At 50.6% G+C, this 21101-nt stretch overlaps 1 protein-coding gene across 12 annotated transcripts in view; it reads left to right on the top strand.

Annotated features, from left to right (window-relative positions):
• Positions 1-540: 540 nt before the first annotated feature.
• MAPT (microtubule associated protein tau) overlaps positions 541-21101 on the top strand; it is a 95932-nt gene continuing 75371 nt past the window's right edge. For 3 of the 12 annotated variants that reach the window (XM_059379304.1, XM_059379302.1, XM_059379299.1), the window contains exon 1: positions 546-814. The gene's annotated coding sequence lies outside the window, so the exon portion shown is untranslated. Of the gene's footprint in view, positions 815-21101 lie in introns of all 12 variants that reach the window. The other 9 variants (XM_059379294.1, XM_059379292.1, XM_059379297.1 and 6 more) reach the window with 6 other exon arrangements.

Below are 21101 nucleotides of genomic sequence, written 5' to 3'. Positions count from 1 at the left end.
TCTGTTTAAAGTGGATTTACTAAGAACCCACCTTGGTCAAAAAGAAAAACGGTGGAAAGAAAACAGGTGGAAAGGAAGGTGACCCAGGGAAACTAAACTCCAACAACGGATACCATTTCGGGAAACTCAAGGGCTCAGGCTGCCTGGCCAGACATAAGCAAGGCGAGCCCAGGGAAAGCCCTGAGTTCCGGGGTGGAAGAACTGCAGAGCTATGTGGAAACCCGCCCAGGACCTTTTCGAAATAGAACATCACCGGGACAGGAAGGAAAAGGGACAACGGATCTGCGAGACCGAGCACCAGCCTCTTCCCAAACCCCGGACGCAAGTTACATTCTCTCTCCCAAGGGCGGAGACCCCTTAGACAAGACAAAGACCAGCGAGGGAGGAGACATGGAGTGCGCATGCGCCACGCAACGCGCATGCGCATAGAGGCCGGCACCGCGGCTCGATTTGTCGGGGGAGGGAAGGAAGGAGAAGGGAAGCGTCAAAAGGAGCGAGCTAGGAGGCGGGAGAGGGCCTAGTGGTGGGGTGCTCGCGCGCGCCTACTGGTGGCCGGAGGAGAAAACGTCCGCGAAGACCTCACTGCTGACCCCTCCCTTGAGAAGGCTCGCGCTCCCGCTGCTCGCGCCTGCGCCGCCTGCCGGCCTCGGGAACGCGCCCTCTCGCTGGTGCGCGGGCTCGCTCTCCGCCACCTACCAGCTCCCGCACCAGCAGCAGCGCAGCCGCCGCCGCCGCCGCCCACCTTCTGCCGCCGCCACCACTGCCACTTTCTCCTCTCTTTCCTCTACTGTCCTCGCCCTCTGTCGACTATCAGGTAAGCGCGAGGCTCCTCTATCTGCCTCCCCGTCCGCCCCCTTGCACTCTCAGGCTGCCGCCCCTCGTCCCCCGCCGCAGAGATGGGTTTCGAGAGGTAAGCATAGGTCTGGGGCAACGGCTGGGGCCCCTCCCTGCGCCGTGTGCGCTCGGGGCTGGGAATAGGGCGGCTTGGAAAGGGACCCATGCAAGGGATGCACGCACGCATATGTGTTGGTGTGTGTGTGTGTGTGTGTGTGCGCGCGCGCGCGCTCTGGGGTGTCCTTAAGACCCGCTTCGCGCGGACCCGGCCAGAGGTTGTGCCCGAAGGGTGGGGCGCGGATGGCGGTGACCTGGGGGAGAGGGCTGCAGTGCACTCTTGCTCGTCACCTTTTGCCGCAATGGGCGTGTGTCTGTACATGTGTGTGTTAGGGGGTGTCTTGTGACGACCCCCGAAACCGAACCCGTAATCCTATTTCTCTGCTTTGGTTTGCCATAAGCCCTTCAGGAAGGTATGGATCCGGTTCTAGAAAAGATGAATCCCTGCCTGCCCTTCCCTACAACTCCCTGTCAGCAATTCCAGTGGGGCTTTCACTGCCCCTGATTTAAGGCGGTGGCCCACTCCCTCCCCGTTTTCCTCCTTCAGAAACCCGCAGGGGACGTTTGGGGGCTGGGAGTGCAATCGAGGAGATGGGGAGGGGTCCAGGCGCTGTCACTTTCGTTGCCCTTCCCCCTGCGCGCGCCTGGCACCGAAATGCGAGCCGCGCCGTGCCCGAGACAAGGTAGCGCGGGGATCCCGGTGTGGGCTCGGAGAGGCAAAAGGCTGGAGTCACCTGGCCTTGCAGTGTGGAAGGACTCGGTAGCGGCGGATCCCTGCTCGTAACCGCAGCCCGGCACAGGCACGCGCGGGGGCTGCAGGTGCATTTCGGGGCGGGCCCCTTTCTCTGCGCTCTGCGCCTGGCGTCCGGCGTGTGCGCTCCCTGCCGGAGGCGCTGGGCTGGCGCGCAGGGCTCGCCCCTCACTGCGGCAGTGGGTGTGGATCGGGGTGGGCAAGGAGGGGGAGAGTAGGCTTGCCTCCTCCCACTCCCACCCCTGCTTTTTTTCCCCCTCCAAACGCGAGGTGCCATCTTTTTGCGGCGTGTCACGTCTTTACTGTACCCTGCCAAGCCGGGTGGCTAGGCTTTGGAGGACAGGGCGGGGACTGTAATTAAGGTGGGGGGGGACACGATAATCAACGCTGAAGTCTTGGTATTTTGCTGCTGCTGTGGGCTTGAGCCCTGGGGGCGTTCACCCCTAATCTTTCTCGGAGGCTAGATGCTTTGTTTGTAGAGCTTACGTGATCTGCGTTGCCAGCCCTGGTTTTTTGGCTCTTATCTATGAGAGTGTTTAACCAAGGGCCCTGCCCCTGCCCCCCTATTTTCCGCCCCGCATTTTCGAGCCTTTTGTTAGATCTCGGGCTGGCTCGGGTCAAGGAACCCCAGTCACAGCCCTGAGGGCATGGATGGAACGGCCGTGACCCCGCCGGGCGGCACGCCAGGAAGAGTTCGCGGGGGGCCGAAGGGCTGGAATTCAAGGTCTCTGCGCGCTGTGCGGGTGGCCGCAGAGGAGGAAGCCCCTTCCTTCATCCTGAGAGGCCTGGGGGCCACCTCCCACGGGCTGCCCACTAAGGGTCAGCGGTGACCCCCAGGAGGTGGCGGAGACAGCGCGCAGGCTGAGCCCCTCTCGGCTTCTTGCCCTGTTGCTTCGCCAGATGGGAGAAAGTAAGGAGGGGGCAAGAGGGTTCCTCCTCTGCTTCGGGCCACACCCATTTTTCCTGAGATGACTTGGGGGGGGCACCGAGGGGTTGTTGCTATGGAAACCACACGCGTCCCGAGAACGGACCTCGGGGCGTTGCCCCGCCCCTTCCCAGCCAAGATTTTGAACCCAAGGGGCAGGCGAGGCCGCGGCCCTTCAGTCTTTCTGAGGCTGCTGGGGGTAAACCGCCCCCAACCCTGATCTGGTGACTCTTCCTAATTGGCCTCCGGCGGCCTCAACCACCCAGATTAGCGTCCCTCATGTATTTTTATTATTGTGGCTGAATATTATTTTGGAAACGTACAAGATTTTAACTTAAAAGCCCGAGTACACTGCCACCCTTGAAATGGGGAGGGAGCGGGAAAGGGGGTTATGGACGCCCTGGCAAGGGAGTCCGAGCTTCGCCTTCCTGCCACGAGCCGGGTCCGCGCGGTTTTCTGGTTAATTCTATCGCTGCAAACTGATGCAGGGGCGCAGTTCCGAGAGGGATGAGCATCCCTAGAGCCCAATCATTCACGCGAGCTGCCCAGATTGATCTGAATGTCCAGGGATTGGTCGGGCTGGGGTCGAGAGCCCGCCAGAGGCCCGGCTGAACCTTCCTGGCTGCGGCGTCGGAGGTCGAAGCCAGGAAGTCTGGGGCCTCCCTGCAGAGTTGAGCCCTCCAAGGGTGGGGTGCAGGAGAGGCTCAAGGATCGCTTCGAGCATCTTCTCCTCTCGCCCCCCTCCACCTCCTCCACCCTAGAGCTGGGCGCGGAATTCTGGTTCCAGACAGAGCAAGGGTCATAGAGCGGCCCTGAGAACGGGTAGCCCGCGGCCGCAGCTCCCCCGGGGGGGCCGCGGGCGGATAGGTCACCTCCTGTCGGTTGGAGGAAAGGGAGCACGGCGGGAGCGAGCACATTTAGCTCAATGCCGGGAACAAAGCGCAGTCCAGACGTCCGCGATTTTGCTCCATTTTGAAATGTGTTGGCGCTTTAGTGGGGCTCTGTTTGGCAAGGCCTGGGAGCTGTTCAGGGAGGAATCCCGGGCGCCAGTAGATGGATCTTCGTACTTGGATCCGGAAACACCATCCCTGGCTCTCCTCGTGCTTGAAGTAACCGGCTTCCCCCCACCCCCTCCTGGGATCTCGAGGGATACAGCATTTGAGCCCATGCTCCTAAGGGAAAGGTCCAGGCACAGTTCCGAGGGCTATCGATTCCTGTCCCCGACCCCCCCATCAGGCGGGAGCTCATTTATGTCCCGGAACACCCCATTTGGCCTCTGGCACGCAGGAACCTCCAGGCGCGGTCTCCAGCTGGGCTCAGTTGGGCTGGAACCTGGGACAGCGACTGCGGGGCCTGGCTCTCCAGGCCACCTCGGGTGTGTGCTCAGGCTCCGCAGGATGGGTTTTTGATCGCTACCCCCTCCCATCGACCTGTCCTACGGCAGAAAGAGAAATGTCTTTCCTACCTAAATAAATGAAGGTATTATTTTGCAATTTATGATGCTGCTTAGGTTTGCTAGATAAGAATTGCTTATCCATTCCTCCATCTCCAGACCCTGCCTCTAAACAATAAATGAATTACCACCCCGCCCCACCCCATCCCAGTGGCTGGTCCCAAGTGACTCCTGAAGCTCATCAATTCTTTTACCTACAGCTGCTTCTGAAACAGCTTGTGTTTACTGCAGTAATCTGGCTTAGCTCTTGGGGTTGCCTTTGGGTAGTTGCGGGAGAGTTTTGTTGGCTCTGCTGGTTTTTGGAGAAGTGACAGCCCTTGTCTGTATGTGCCCGCCCCCACACGCCTCCTCCGGCACCTGTCTATGGTGGAAGGGCGTGGCTTGGAACTGGTTTCAGGTATCAGGCTCAGCATCCCTGACAGGAACAAAAGGAATGGATTATTCCCACAAATTGCAAGAAGAAAACTTAGAAGCAGTTTGATTGAGAAAGGGTCAGATTTATTCCGACTGGGGAAAGAGCCCCTTCTATTGGACGGGTGCTTTGACCCACTACCCTTGGAGGGCAGTGCCAGCGGGGAGATGCAGTGAGATCCTGGTGCCCTTTGTTTAGGCTGAATTTTCTTTCTGCCCTGTTAACATCAGTTCATGAACCCATTTGTCGAAAATTTTAAAAAGTTGTGTTTTATTACAACTTCCCTCAGCATTTATGTATATGAATATGGTTTGAGTGGCTCCACATCTGTGTGTGTGAACATGTATTAGTTTTCTACTTAAACACCTGATAGTTTTCCAACTAGATAGTATTCTCCCTATGCCCACCTTGAAAAAGAATCACTCAAAAACAAATCAAAACACCGTCGGGGGCTTAATACAGTGCTAGACCTCGAATAGGTGTTTGTTCCATACCCATTTAACAAGTAATTGGGTAAAATGGGAAAATGCAGGTCAAAAAGGTGGTAAAGAGAAAACTAGAAGAAGGGGGCTATATTCAAGGTCATGGCATCGATAAGGTTTGGGGGCAAATCTAGTCCAGTTTGTCCCCTGCTCGGTATCCAAGTGGCAGCCAGAAAGCAGTCTGAGCTCCTTCGTGCACCTCCACACCCTCCCTACTCTGCTTCTGAGCCTTCTCCCTTCCCAGTACAGCGCTCCCTGGCCCCAGAGCCCAGTCCCCGCTGCTCACCCCACCCTAGCTGGCCAGAAGAGTGCAGGAGAGAGGATGGAAAGAAAGCACACAATAGCTCTGGGGGGAAACAGATCAGAACTGATCTCTGCCATCTCTGGGACTGTAGGCCCTCCTGGCACCAGAAGTCAGAAGGATGGATGTGGGAAACCCCATTTGTCTCTGCCCCTTCCCCTTCCTCCCGCCCTGCCTTTTTCATTATCCCACTTTAAAAAGTGCCCCCCCACCTCTCCATATCCCCCAAAATATCCACCTAGTTAATTGCTTCTCTAACTTGCCAGCCTCACTGCTTCTGCTGGTGGTTTGCAGGAGCCCCGGCATGGAGGAGCATACCTGAGCAGGTGAGGGGAAGAGAGGGTTGCTGCCTCACCAGCTGGCCTGCTTCCAGGAGAGGACCCAAATATTCCAGCTGGGACTCTTGGGTGTATTCCTGTAAAACAGTGGTATTCAGTCCCCAGGGCCATTGAGAGGTTTAGAGACGTCTTTAATTTTCACAACTGGGGAAGGTACCACTGGCTTCTAGTGAGTAGGAGCCAAGGACGCTGCCAAACCTCCTGCTATGCACAGGACAGTCCCCCACATCAGAGTATCTGGCCCCAAATGTCACTTGTGCCAGGGTCAGAAGTCCTGCTACAGAAACATTGTTACTCTGGCATTCTTATCATAATGGCACTTATGTTCAGGGAGTGTCTTTTAGGAGGCACTGTTGTAAGTGCTCCCCAGAGATGATCTCATTTCATCCTCCCCAAACCCCCATTTCGTAACAGGTGCTGTTATTATCTCTGTTACGAATGGAGAAACTGAAGTACAGAGAGGTTTAGTAACTCACTACAGGTCACACAGCCAGGGAGTAGTAGAGCTGGAAGTCCAACCCTAGCCTCCTCCTCTTCTCAACTACACGTGGCTTTAATAGGCCTTTGTGGGCTAGCCTGGGAACCTGCGCATGATCTCTGTAACACTGACCCATTGGAAGATTCCAAAGCCACTGACTCACAAAATGGACTTCTGAAAGAGTCCGTCATTGGAGCACAACGTGAAGCTTGTGATTTCTCATCTAGCCTTGGCACAGGGAGCAAGGGATTTCACTCAACCTCTGTACCTCTGTTTATAAAACAAAGAGAAAAATATCCTAGGGACCTTAAACCTCTTCCCCCAGACCTAGGTGTTCAAGACGGCTCTGTTGTACAAAGGAGCAGCTGGTTTTGATCAGCTCAGGGAAGGCTGGAAATCAAGACTGGGGAATCATGATATAGACTCAGCTATGGTCAGGGCCAAATCAGTGAAGTTTTAGGGGCAGCAGATCCTCATCTTAGGTGCCCTCAGAGAGATCAAAGCTTTGGCACCAGCCCATGGGACCAGCTCTGACTCTGTGGCTGAGTCGAGTTGGGTGGACATGGGAAAGGGCCTCATGCAAGAATCTCAGGGTTCCCTCGGCAAAGGTGGGCCTGGAGGCTTTTCTCACTTCCTGGGGCGCAGTCTGTACAGTAAATATTCCTTTATGCTGTGGCACAGAGGGACTGCCTGGAACCCTTCGTCGCCGGAACTCACTGGCATCCACCTGGGGGAAGAACGGAGGCCACTGTAATCCTGCAGCCAGCCCTGTGTGGGCGACCAGACATGCAGCATACATGCCCGTCTCACCCCTGTTACCTCGCCAGCGGGGTTACTGTCCAAGCACGCGTTTCCTGTCTCCAGACACCATGCTCCTGCCACCTGGGCCAAGTTCCTTTCCTGCCCAGATGGCCTCCACCTGAGTGTGGGCAAGCAGGGAGAGGCCGTCTTGAGATGGTTTCTGAACTTTCTGGGTTCTCTGATTAGGAGACATTCTGCAGATGTGCAGCTAAAACCGGCTTCCCCGAAATACAAACTTGAATGACTTCCAGGTGGTTTATCTGAGTGTTTTTGCTGTGTTAACATTTCGGTGGGCTCTGTGCTGCTCTAATCAGGGGCACTAGAGAATGAATTCCCCCGGAAATGTATTTTGTGCCTTGGCTATTCAGGGAAGTCTGGTGAGCACCTTAAAGGCAGATGCTGTTTCTTCCTGACAAGCCCTCGGGGCAGGGCCCTGTCTTGCAGAGAGAGGTATTAGGTTTGGCCGGTGATTAAGGATGTGGACTCTAGCAGAGTCCTGGGCGCAAGTACTGCCTCCCCCACTTTTGGGGGCATGGCAGTACCTATCTCCCTGGTTGCTGTGGGGCTTAAATGGGGTAAGGGGAGAATGCAGGGCTTAGCCCAGGGCCTGGCACATAATAAATTGCTTAGGGAATGGTCCCAAGGGCAGCCGCCTCTGGATCAAGGCTTGAGATTGGATGAATGTACAAAGACATCTCCTGACCCTGGTGATGGATACACTTGTAACAGATAAATTGTTGCACTGACTAAGGACCAAGATAGGAGTGGGCAGCTGCCCAACTTGCCTGGAGCCCGGCACAGCTGTTTGGGTGGAAATGGGTCCCCCGAAAATCCCACACACCCCTGTCTCATTGTACAGACAGAAATTCTTGCTACAGGCAAGCAGAGAGTGACTTATCATCTGCAGTCCCTGCCTCTGTCCTCTTCCTTCCTGAAATCCGCCCCACGCCAGGAATAGTCTGTGTACACTCCGCGCCAGCCGGAGCAGAACCGCGCCCTCCCACCATCCTGGGAACCTCGACCCCGCTTAGCAAGCGTGTCAGGTTTGGAGATCCTACTAGCCTACTCACCGAATTAAGAGCGAGCGCAGATGGGATCGGGAAAGTAAAGGAAGGCAGTGGAGAGGATTTACAAATGAAATGCTTAAGCAGGATGTGGAAGTAGGTAAACCGGCAAGCGCGCTTCATGGTCAAGAGAAGAGTCAAGCCGAAAAATGTTCAATAAAACAAACTGGACATGTTCTGAGTCCAGGGGACTCCAAGCATCCCAGGCGTATGCTCCTATCTGAATTACTAAATTTGGTTTAAGAAGCCTTCTTATCTATGCAGTGAAGACTGAGGGTCATACTATGTCAGTTTTTTTTTTTTTAAAGTCATTAAAGCAGAAAAAATCATTATGAAATGATACTCTTGGTGTTTGGATCAGCCGGTTGGAATTTCTTGTCTTTCTTCCCTAAGCCACACTCACAATACCTTGTTAAGACTTCAGATTTCAGCTCCTTGGAAAGAGGGATTACACTACCGAGTAATCTGAATGCAGTATCTCTCTCGAGTTTTACTGTTTCATTCACAGTCTTTAATATCTCCTTTGACAGTAAAAAAAATTACTCAGTTTTATGAAGTCTTTCCAAAGCGTTCAGCTGGATTTTCCTAAAACCAATGAATGACTTTAAGAGTTTGCCTTTCATTCTGCACTTGAATCTCATCCGCTTGTGTCTTATTTAAATTATATGATTATGGTCACAAGGGCAATGGACCTAGAAGTTTGGCTGTGGTAGGAGGAGGCCTTGGCCGTGGACATCAGGCCTTGTGGACCTACCCTTGAATATTTACAGTCTTTCCTTTCTCCTTCTTGCACAGTGTCAGCTAGGACTGAGCACCCTGTGGAGACTGGTATTAAGTGAATGGTGGGCAGTCACCTTTCCTGCCTAGCCCATCTCTTGCCTGCCTTCTAGGACAATCAGCACTTTGAATTCATTCACACAAAATCCCAGGTTAAGGGGGTGTTGCAAAATTCTCCCTATAAAGCCCAAAATAAATATAAAATCCCATCTACTATATGAACTCCCCTTAGTGAAGGAATTTTAGATGAAGATCCAACTATTAAAAACCACTTTGAATCAGCAAGATAGAATTATATCTGAAGCCATTGGAAATGGGACTGCATTCGTGGCCCTTCCTTTGGTCTTGCCCCTCTCCTGCTCAAGCTGGCATCTAAGAGAAGAGGGACGTAATTATCTCTGGTCCCAGCTGCTAGTCTGCCCACCTACCTGGAGCCCAGTTTTCTGTTTTCGCAGGAAGTCTGGATGATGTTGTCTATGGACTTGTCTGCAGTTGTAGCATAAAAAGCCCAGGGTTGCCCTTTCATCTTCGAGGCCTCCTCCCCAGGACATCAAGGGTATTAGAAGACCCCTGGGGTGCATAATTGCTGTCATGTGATCTCCAGCCAACACGTTATGCCAAAAGGGAAGTGCAGGGAAAGACCGGTTCACAGAACTGTGGGACTGTGTTCCTCCTCCAGGGTAAAAGACCTGAATGTGAACCAGTGGTCTAGTTCATGTGTCAGCAGAATCATTCGGGACCAAACGCAGTTAGGCCACTAATGGGTAGGTCATTTCAGAGGTGCTTATTTCCATTTGTTCTCAGTTGGACATTGGCACCAAACCATCGTCCTAACTCACGCCCCCTCCCACAGCCTACCCCTCTAAAAGAGGCTTATTGATTAATTAATAATCTCAAATCAAATGCTTTAATGCCCAAGGGAAAGTTACAATTTAAAGACTCTCTTTGGTATTTGTTTTATTGGAGAGAGAGAGCACAAGCGCACGTGTGGGAAGGGGGTCAGAAAGAGAGAGAGAGAAAGAGAGAGAATTGCAGTCAGACTCCCAGCTGAGCTCAGAGCCCAATATGGGGCTCGATCCCAGGACCCTGAGATCTTGACCTGAGCTGAAGCCAAGAGTTGGACACCCAACCAACTGAGCCCCATAATTATAATTATGTGTTTAAATGTAAATATTCAGGGCACCTGGGTGGCTCAGTGGGTTAAGTCGCTGCCTTTGGCTCAGGTCATGATCTCAGGGTCCTGGGATCGAGTCCCGCATCGGGCTCTCTGCTCAGCAGGGAGCCTGCTTCCCTCTCTCTCTCTCTCTGCCTGCCTCTCTGTCTACTTGTGATTTCTTTCTCTGTCAAATAAATAAATAAAATCTTAAAAAAAAAATAAATGTAAATATTCACTCCCTTATTTGATGTATGTCTAGACTTTTTATATTAGGTTTGCTGAACACTTGACAGCTTTCAACTTTAGTATTGGTAATGCATCAGAATTTAAATTGAGATATGTTAATAAGTCAAGCAAAGGTTGTATATATGAGTAAAATACTTGTATATAATCTGTGTTGGGGCACGGTAATAATTGCAGTATAAATGCAATTATTGATTGTGAACCTGTCCCTTTCAAAGCTCCCGTTGCCAAGAATCACCAGGAATAGTTGTTTGGAAGAGTCCCCAGATCTTCTGCCATCCACCTTCTGTCTCGTCTTTTCCTTAGGAACAGGGAAATTCCACACTGGCCCCAGGACACATGCCTGTGCCTCACCATGGGCCCAGTTTAGAAAGGAAGGATTTTGCAGAACATCTCTAAATCCACTTGAATAATGGAGTCATCAGTCACAGACTCACCTGAACCTGCTTTAACCCTATTTAATCTTTCCCGGGGGTTAATCCTGCAGGATGGGCCTGCTGGGCGCCTCCACTGGATTTAGTTCTGCAGGCCTCCTGTATCTGGAGTCCCTCCCTTTTTAACCCTGCAGGGAACAATGACTACACTCTGTTCCCTGCAGAGGGTTAAAGACTGAATACATTGAAATAAATCCCTTTCAGTGTCACTAAAGTGCTATAAATAATTATGAACTGATGCTTGATGTCTGATGGGAAAACTTTTTTTTAACTGGCAGGATTCTTGTTATAAATTGATAATCTGGGCCAAGTGACAAAGAACTTTAAAAAAAAAAAAGAGAGAGAGATCTGTGGACATTGGGGAGGGTATGTGCTATGGTGAGGGCTGTGAAATGTGTAAACCTGATGATTCACAGACCTGTACCCCTGGGGCAAATAATACATTATACATTAATTTAAAAAAAAAAAAAAGGTCTCCTTATCGTTTATTGCTGGCAAGACTGAATTCCAGAAGCTAGCCATTGCCTGCCTCATTTTGTGGGCCTGTTATCCCCCGCTGCATGGGCTTGCTTGCCAAACCCTGAATTTAATTGCAGCCTTTCCTGTTTACCATCTGAAGAGACTTGGGGCGACGTGGAAGATTTCCTGTACCTCCATTTTTCCATCTGCAAAATGGGGATCCTGCAATGCCCTCACCCCCAAATGGATAATAATGCAGGCTCCCTTCTCACTGGATAGTTGCAGAGCTGAAATAAAACATTCTATGAGAATTCCTTTGAGCGGCTTAGAAGACCTGCCCCAGGTAGCCAGAGTCAGGCGCTGATCTGAAGTCTCCACAGGGCGAATGGAGCCCGATGCCTAAGGTCATTCAGCTGCCGCCACCCTGCTCCCCTCTTGCCAGCAGGACGGTGCAGGCTCCTTCGCAGGGATGAGCAGCCATCAGCAGGGCCTGTGCCCATGCTGGTTGGACAGGTGGTTGCGGTCAGCGTGTACAGGTCTCCTCTGTTCCCTTCTTCGCAGAGGAGGTCTAAAGCCGGGGTGCAGGACAGGACAGAGGATGGTCATGTTTGGACTGTAGCCTGAAGTGATACCCGGAGAGGGGCAGGGGACCTCCCTGACCCCTATCCTGACCCTCAGGTGGCCTTTCCATTTTTTTTTTAAGATTTTATTTATTTATTTGACACACAGAGAGAGATCACAAGTAGGCAGAGAGAGAGAGAGAGAGAGAGAGGAGGAAGCAGGCTCCCTGCTGAGCAGATAGCCTGATGCGGGGCTTGATCCCAGGACCCTGAGATCATGACCTGAGCAGAAGGCAGCAGCTTTAACCCACTGAGCCACCCAGGTGCCCCGGTCTTTTCATTTTTGCAGGGGTTTTCAGTTTTTCTTCCTAATCAGACCAGGACTTGGTACACAATCCCCTATTCAGTTATGCCCAGGGGCAGCCTCTTCTGGCTACTCCGTGTTTGGCCCCGGGGTGGGAACCAATTCAGGCAAGAGTGATTAAATTAAAGGCAGACGTTGACTTGGGTGGTGTGATATCTGGTGGCTGTGGGGCGGCTAGAGGCTCAGCCAAGTGTCATTAATTGAAGTGCAGGCACTTGGAATTTGAATGGAGCTAGAGCTGGGTTATTGTCTGTCTTTGCCCTGGGAGGGGGGGTGCTTCTTGTGCTTGGGGATGGTGGGTAGTAGGTCAGGGCACGCGTGTCACTGCAGCCTGCGAGCAGCCTGGCTGCCTGAACACAGTCCCTATTGGTCTAAACTAGTTCTGTTGCATGACGATGCTGGTAATAATGGTACGAGCTGGTTGCATTTATTCTACTAAAAACATGGCCTCTTTTAACCCTCCCTCCCCCTCGAGGCAGGGATCATGATCCTTATTTTGCTGGGGAGCAGACTGAAGCCCGGAGACTTCCCAGCTGGAGAGGAAGCCAGGTCATGCTTGTCCCCAACTCCCGTGCCTCGCTGCCTTCATGCCTCCCCTCTGCAGGCCACTCTCCACGCCAACAGATGTGTCTTTAGCGCTAATGCCCAGAGAAGCTGTGCCCTCCAGCCTCCCTGAATGGGTCATATGCAACCTGAGCCTGGAGAAAGTATTTTAAACCGAAAGCTAGCCTCTAAACTGGGCTGCCGCTTCAAGTCGCCGGTGACGGCAGAACCAAATTTAGTGTCGTGGGCAGGTCGACACTTATCCAACAGAGAAGCTCATTTTTCTTCCCGTTCGCACAAAACATGAGAAAGGCCCACACCTGCCACACTTCTTTGGAGGGGTTATGTGTGACCGAAGGCTGGGGAAGGTGGCCAGGAGAGGTCTGGATGTGTAAACTCAGGGGAGATGACATTCAGGTTCCCAGGTGGGGTCTACAGGGAGAAATTGAATTCAAAGTGGGAGTTTTCCCATTTTCCCTGGGCCAGGCCGACTGTCTGCTGTTAGGAGAAAGGGTCACCGTGGAAAGGAGGGGCTGGGTGGCATTAGTCAGCCTCCTGGTGTACTGTCGGAGCCTCCTCCCTCAACAATCCACTTTATTTCCCGTGTCTATACCACTGCTGTTCACCTCTAGGACCAGGAAAAAAGGGAGTAATGGGGAGCAGAGAAGGGGGGACCACATGGACAGGGTTGGGGGCCACACATAGTGGAAAATTAGAATCCGCAGCCTCACCAGGCATGTTAGTGGCACTGAAATTCCTACAGTCACCCTTGCATCTAATGAAAACAAGAACCATTTCTCAGTTCTGTTCTTGCCTCCCTCCTCCCTGGCTTTTTTTTTTTTTTTTAAATCCATTAGCTCTAAAGTAAACTATATACCATGGATGAGATCTCACCCTGGTTTCTTTTGTTGGGTTTTCCTGGGTGGGGAGAAAGACAACCGTGATCATTTCGGACTATAAATTGTATTCAGGGTGTGAGTAGTCTGAGTAGTTCAAGAAAATCATTTATTTATTTATTTATTTATTTATTTATTTATTTGACAGAGATCACAAGTAGGCAGAGAGGCAGGCAGAGAGAGAAGGGGAAGCAGGCTCCCCGCTGAGCAGAGAGCCCAATGTGGGGCTCGATCCCAGGACCATGGTATCATGACCCGAGCCCAAGGCAGAGGCTTTAACCCACTGAGCCACCCAGGTGCCCCTCAAGAAAATTCTTAAAAGCACCCCAAACTAAAAGATGGGACCACCTGGAGGAACACTGTTGATCCCGGCACTGAGTGCCAGCCTGCTTAGCTCTCAAGAATCTGGGTATGGGGGACGCCTGGGTGGCTCAGTTGGTTAAGCAGCTGCCTTCGGCTCAGGTCATGATCCCAGTGTCCTGGGATCGAGTCCCACATCGGGCTCCTTGCTCAGCAGGGAGCCTGCTTCTCCCTCTGCCTCTGCCTGCCATTCTGTCTGCCTGTGCTCCCTCTCGCCCCCTCTCCCTCTCAAATAAATAAATAAAATCTTAAAAAAAAAAAAGTTCTGTATCCTTTGGGACACTTAACAAGCAAGGGATATGTGTTACATAACTGAATTTAGAGTCAGAATAGCTGGATTCTAGAGCAAGCTCTGTATTTGCCAGCTTATGACTTGGCAAGGTAACCACTCTGAATTGCCTGCCATTCTGTCTGCCTGTGCTCGCTCTCTCCCCCTCTCTCTCTCTGATAAATAAATAAAATCTTTAAAAAAAAAAAAATAAAAAGAATCTGGGTATGGGCCCCGTTGCCCAAAGCACTGGATGCAAAGTTAGGAGCATGGGAACGCTGAGCAGAGGGCTGCTGTCTCACTTGTTGGACAGGCCGGGGCATGCTGGCCACATCTGGGCCTCCCGGTGCTGGGAGCTCATTCATCATCAAAGGTTATGGCCACATTATAGGCACCAGACCCTATGTCTCTGGGACTTAATGACTGAGGTTCCTGGGATTGCTCCCTTCTGGGGAGGGGAGACCCTGTCCCCATGGGCCCAAGTTTGCAGAGAACGCTTGGGATGACCTGGCTTTCTGGATACACTAATAATGTTCTAATTTGGACTAATTAGGGAATGATCAGTCTCATTTCAAAAGCTGACTTACTTTTAAACACTCTTATCTAGGTATTTGGGAGAGGGGAGTTGTATAGGAACGTTTTTGTTGTATTGAGGCTGACTAATGTCACCCAGCCCTTTCCACTGTCACCCCTTCTCCTAAGAGCAGACAGTGGGCCTGGCCCAGGGAAAATGGGAAAACGCCCACTTTGAATTCAATTTCTCCCTGTAGACCCCACCTGGGAAGCTGAATGTCATCTCCCCTGAGTTTACACACCCAGGCCTCTCCTGGCCACCGTTCCCAGCCTTCAGTCACACATAACAACAGGGCGTGGGGCACAGCTCACATGTGGGTGGCCTACTTCGTGTGATGTCAGGGTGCTAGGAGGTGTCCCTAGGTGCTAGGGGGACCCCCCTTCCCCAAATTGCTAACAAGCAGACAGTCCTTTGGAGTTTATATGGTCTCATTTAGTTCTTGATGTGAGCCTGTAAAAATTCTTTTCCCTTTTACAGATGATGAAACTGAGGTTCAGCGAGGTTAAGAGGCACCTCAGAATCACATGGCTAGTGTTAGACTGACAGGGAATTTGAACCCAGAACTTCTGCTTCTCAAGAGCAAGTCTCGCCTTGGCTTTTCTATCCTTGGCTCTCCCTCCATTGCTTTAGCCTGAGGGATCCTATGGCCAGTGCTTTTTGATTAAAAAAAAAAAATTATACATATATGGCAGTGACCTGGTATTTTAGCTTTATGATTATTAAATGAAGAGATTGCTTTTTCTTCTTAAAAGTCTATTCATCATAAGATATCTTTGGGGTGTGGGCATCATTTGTGCCCCCCTGAAATGCTCCCTGCACCCTAGGAATGGGGAACACAGGTGAGGAAGAAATCACCCAGTCCAAGCATCCCCCCTCTGTGCTGAACCGCTGGGCTCACCTTTGCTGCCGTCACCCACATTTCCAGGGATCTGGGAGACACAGAGAGAGGAAGACACCTCTATTGTGTTACAGCAGACCAGGCTAAGCATCACATCTTGTTATTTTTTCCTTAACTAACTAACTAAGTTATTTTTTCCTTAACTAACAGCTAAAAATGGTTGCTAGAATTTAAAGATAATTAGTAAATTAATTGGGGTTTTCTCTGTACGACTAGTTTCAAAGCAAATCGATTCATGCTTTCTGCTTTCACATCACAAGGGCCCGTTATGTTGTGTTCAGTTTCCATGACTTCTTCTGAGACCACTGCTGACTTCTCCGGGGAGCCAGTGCCTGACCACATCCATCCATTGGGTGATGTTCTGCTCGTCTCTGTAGCCTCAGTGCCTGGCACAGCCCATGGCACAGAATAGATGCTCCATGACTGTTCAAAGAATGAATGGACAGGTGATTGCGTGAATCCAATACTGATTAAAACCTAAGGCCTTTCTTCAAGAGACTTGAGAATGGAAAGGGAAACAGGTGTATAACTTGTATAATTGTGGGTGATGGGCCACTTTATGATTTTACTTATTCATTTGTTTTGAGAGAGAGAGAGCACATGCAAGTGAGTGGGCGGGGGGCAGAGGGAGAATCCCAAGCCGACTGTAGAGCCCAGCTTGGGGCTTGATCTCACCACCCTGAGATCATGACTGGAGCCAAAATCAAGAGTCAGATGCTTAACTGACTGAGCCACCCAGACACCTACTTTATGATTTTTTTTAAAAAATATTTTATTTATTTGACAGACAGAGATCACAAGCAGGCAGAGAGGCAGGCAGAGACAGAGAGAGGGAAGCAGGCACCCCGCTGAGCAGACAGCCTGATGCAGGACTCGATCCCAGGACCCTGGGATCATGACCTGAGCCGAAGGCAGAGGCTTTAACACACTGAGCCACCCAGGCACCCCCCACTTTATGATTTTAATGCCTAATCCTTTTCTATCAAATACAGTCCTGGGGCACTTGGCTGGCACAGTTGGTGGAGCATGCAACTTTTTTTTTTTTTTTTTTTTTTTTATAGTTTCAAGTTTTTATTTAAATTCCAGTTAGTGGAGCACCTGGGTGGCTCAGGGGGTTAAAGCATCTGCCTTCGGCTCGGGTCATGGTCCCAGGGTCCTGGGATCGAGCCCCACATCAGGCTTTCTTCTCAGCAGGGAGCCTGCTTCCTCCTCTCTCTCTGCCTGCCTCTCTGCCTGCTTGTGATCTCTATCTGTCAAATAAATAAATAAAATTTAAAAAATAAAAATAAAAAATAAATAAATTCCAGTTAGTTGGGGTGCCTGGGGGCACAGTGAGTTGAGCATCAGACTCTTGGTTTCTGCTCAGGTTGTGATCTCAGGGCCCTGAGATCGAGCCCCATCTTGGGCTCCATGCTCAGCAAGGAGCCTGCTTCGGGTTCTCTCCCTCTGCCCCTCCTGCTCATGCTGTCTCCAAAATAAATTAGTAAATCTAAAATAATAATAATAATAAAGTCCAGTTAGTTAACATAGTGTAACATTAGTTTCAGGTGTAGCAGTTAGTGATTCACACAACACGCGGTGCTCATCACAAGTGCCCTCCTTAATACTCATCCCCCATTTAACCCAAGAGTGTGCAGCTCTTGACCTGAAATTTTGAGCTCGAGATCCAAGTGAGGTGTAGAGATTACTTAAAAATAAAGTCTTTAAAAATAATAACAACGGGGGCACCTGGGTGGCCCAGTCGGTTGAGCAATGACTCAGCTCAGGTCGTGACCCCAGGAGTCATGGGGTCAAGCCCTGCATCAGGCTCTGTGATCAGCTGGGAGTCTGCTTCAAATTCTCTCTCTTCCTCTCTCTCTCTCTCAAATAAATAAATAAATAAAGTCTTTACAACAACAAGAAAGAAAACAAATCCAATGCTATATTTCCTTTTAATGCTTTCACACTAAGACCTGAAGTGGTGAGGGGGGCCAGTCAGCACTTGAATTATTGAGTGCTGGGGCACCTGGGTGGCTCAGTGAGTTAAATCCTCTGCCTTCGGCTCAGGTCATGATCCCAGGGTCCTGGGATGGAGCCCCGCATTGGGCTCTTTGCTCAACAGGGAGCCTGCTTCCCACCCCCTCTCCCCCGCCTGCCTCTTCTGCCTACTTGTGATCTGTATGTCAATAAATAAAAAATCTTTAGAAAAAAATAAATTAAAAAATGAAGTTTTGAGTGTTCAAAGTGGAAATGCGCGCATTTGCCAGAATCTTTTAAAAAGCTAAGACTTTGCATTAGTTTACGCCTTTAGATTCTCCTGAAAACTGGAATGCCACCATAAACCATGAGCCCTACTTCAAAGACAAAAGATTTTGGTGAACAGGCTTGGGTCTGAGGCATGGTCCCCAAGCTCATTCCAGGACGAGTGATGAGCAAGTGAAGACAGACGGCTTCAGTTCCTGCCACCTCAGGAGGAATCAGGTCCAGGGAGGGCTGTCAGAATTAGCAAATTAAAACCCTGGATGCCTGGTGAAATTTCAATTTCAGATAAACAACATTTTTTTTTTTAGTATAATTGTGATAGGCTACAAAATGCCGCCCAAAGATATCAGATCCTAATCCCTAGGACCTGTGAATATGACCCTTATTTGGAAAAAGGGTCTTTGCAGATGTCATTCTCTGAAGCATTTTGAGATGAGATTATCCTGTATTATCTGGGTGGGTGATAAACGCAGTCACTTGTGTCCTTACAAGAAGTCGGCAGAGAGAGATTAGAAGACCCTGTGATCGATCAGGTTGGAGTGACGTGGAATGATGTGGATTCCAGCAGCCACCAGAAGTTGGAAGATTCCAAGACAAAGGATTGGCTCCTAGAACTTTCTGGGGGAGGGAGCGAGACTTTGCCAACACCGTGATTTTGGCCCAGTGATCTGATTTTGGACTTCTGGCCTCAAGAACTGTGACAGAAGAAATATCTGTTGTGTTAAGCCACTCACTTTGCAATTTGGTACCGTGGCCACCAGAAACTATCACACTAAGTATGTCCCCATGCAGTCTTCGGGACATACTTACACTAAAACAGTTGTTGTTTATCTGAAACTCAGATTTAACTGGGTGCCTTGTATTTTATCTGACAACCCTGATTGCCAGGGCCAAAGAAAGGGGCTTTAGAAATTTGCAAGAAAGCTGATTGAGGCTGTCAGGAAGTGGATTTCCTTACACTAGGATCCTTTGTAAGCACAGTTCCACTGAACCCATTTGAACCGCACTAGCTACCCTCTGGACAAAAGAGGGGGGCAATTAGACAGGTGCTAATGATTTATTCTTTCAACAGTCACTTGAGCACTTCCTATAAAACAGAAGTTCTGTGTAAGGGTGGAGAAGGTGAGCGTGAACGGATCCCATCCGTGACAAACCTTGCGAGATAAGCCACATGAAATATTACCAATCACCGGCTTCAGGGGATTCCACATTTCTGATACCACAGCTGCCCCCGGGGGAATTTTGGGCCCAGCCATTGAGGGGTGCTGGGGCCTGCACAGAGGCTAGGTGGTCCCCAGACTCTCGGCATTTTATTTTTTAAAGATTTTAATTTTTTTACTTGACAGAGAGAGACACAACGAGAGAGGGGACACAAGCAGGGGGAGAGGGAGCAGCAGGCTTCCGGCTGAGCAGAAAGCCTATGTGGGGCTCGAGCCCAGGACCCTGGGATCATGACCTGAGCTGAAGGCAAAAGCCCAATGACTGAGCCACCCAGGCGCCTCTAGACTCTCAGGATTTTAAGGGTGCTCACAGTGTTAGCGGTTCAGGGGTCTTGGGCCTTCCAGAACACATAGGGAGTCCGGGCACACTCCAGGATTGCCCCAGAGGTTTTACCAGAATACCCATGCCTGGGGAAAGAGAAAAGCAGGTTGTTCACAGGCAAAACGTGGCTCAGTGGGTTAAAGCCTCTGTCTTTGGCTCAGGTCATAATCCCAGGGTCCTGGGATAGAGCCCCACATTGGGCTCTCTGCTCAGCAGGGAACCTGCTTCTCAGGCACACACACCCCCACCCCCGCCACTGCCTTCTCTCTCTGCCTGCCTCTCTGCCTACTTATGATCTGTCTGTCAAATAAATAAAATCTAAAAAAAAAAAAAAAAAGATAAAAAAAAAAGCAAAAGTTTTCAATGGGGACTGAAAAGACACTAAACCTTGCTGATTCTAAGATTGCTGATAAAAGCACAGCGGGATGCCTCTGTTGGTGGCCCAGGTGGCAGAGATCCTTTCTGTGTGAGCAAGGACAGTCTGTGTGGGGTTTCACTGGGGAGGCATCTGTTGCACCAAAGTCTGGAAATGATTGATGGGAAACTGGTTGACTAAACTGCCCCCCCCCCCCCTGCCCCGCAGAATGCACTGCTGTGGACACTCCCTCAGATAGGCTAATCGAGGAACAAGGCGGCCACCGTGTGTTCCCTCTTGTACAGAAAGAGGGAGCACGCCTGTGAATGAGGCCGTGTTTATGGAGCCTGACTGGAAGGAAAGATGAAAATCAGGTTTTTGTTTGTTTTGTTTTTAGATTTTATTTATTTGACAGACAGAGATCACAAGTAGGCAGAGAGGCAGGCAGAGAGAGAGGAGGAAGCAGGCTCCCTGTGGAGCAGAGAGCCCGACTCGGGGCTTGATCCCAGGACCCTGGGATCATGACTTGAGCCGAAGGCAGAGGCTTTAACCCACTGAGCCACTCAGGCACCCCGAAAATCAGGTTTTAATGGTAGCCTCTGGTTGAGAGAAATCATGGATGCGGGCAGGACAAGTCAGTATCACTCTGTACTTATTTTTTTTTTAAGATTTTTTTATTTATTTCACACACACAGAGAGATCACAAGTAGGCAGAGAGGGAGGCAGAGAGAGGGGTAAGCAGGCTCCCCGCTGAGCAGAGCACCCGATGTGGGGCTCGATCCCAAGACCCTGAGCTGAAGGCAGAGGCTTCACTCACTGAGCCACCCAAGCACCCCTGTGTATATGTTTTTAAAGCCAAATTCATATATATGCTTGGGCCCCAGCTCTCTTCAGAAGGATGAAAATATTTGGAAGAAGGGTTCTTTCAAAGGCCCCCCCAGGTGAAGCTGACAGACATGACCCCCCTGGTGGGTAAGTTTTGATCTGCCTTCACCCTCTAATTTCAGAAAGATGGAAGCTCTATAACCAGGTCTTTGTGGGCTAGCCTGGGCACTGCACTGCCTTAGACAGGAGAACTTTTCAAACTAGTTGTAGGACTATAACTTAGCAGGAGCTCAAGTACACAGTGTATGTGTGAAGCATATATACAGTGTAACTGAATACACAGAGCACCTTCTGGAGTCTTCCCTCGGAAGTAGGGGAGGGGAGGGGGCAGGAGGACAAAGAGAGGTTGGCTACTGTGTTGTTTAAGTGCCCAAGCCTTGCTGTTGTTCGTGACAACCCAAACTAGCCCCATGAGCCACCACCAGGGTCCCCAGAGTGGCTAGTAGCCTGCATTGGGAGTGAGACACACCCCACCCGGGGGCGGGGGATTAATGATATGCCACTTGACCCTCTTCATGCCCAATCCTTTTATATCAGAAACAACTCCAGTGCTATTTTCTCTCAGTGTTTTCACACAAATGACCTCATTTCATCCTCCCACTGTAGGCTAGGTGGCACTTCCTGTTTGGAAGGGGAGAAAATGGAAGCTG

Source organism: Mustela nigripes, chromosome 16, assembly GCF_022355385.1.
Source record: "Mustela nigripes isolate SB6536 chromosome 16, MUSNIG.SB6536, whole genome shotgun sequence".
In the NCBI taxonomy this organism is placed as follows: domain Eukaryota; kingdom Metazoa; phylum Chordata; class Mammalia; order Carnivora; family Mustelidae; genus Mustela; species Mustela nigripes.
The sequence above is the reverse complement of the archived record's forward strand: the minus strand, read 5'-3'. Positions and strand labels throughout refer to the sequence as shown.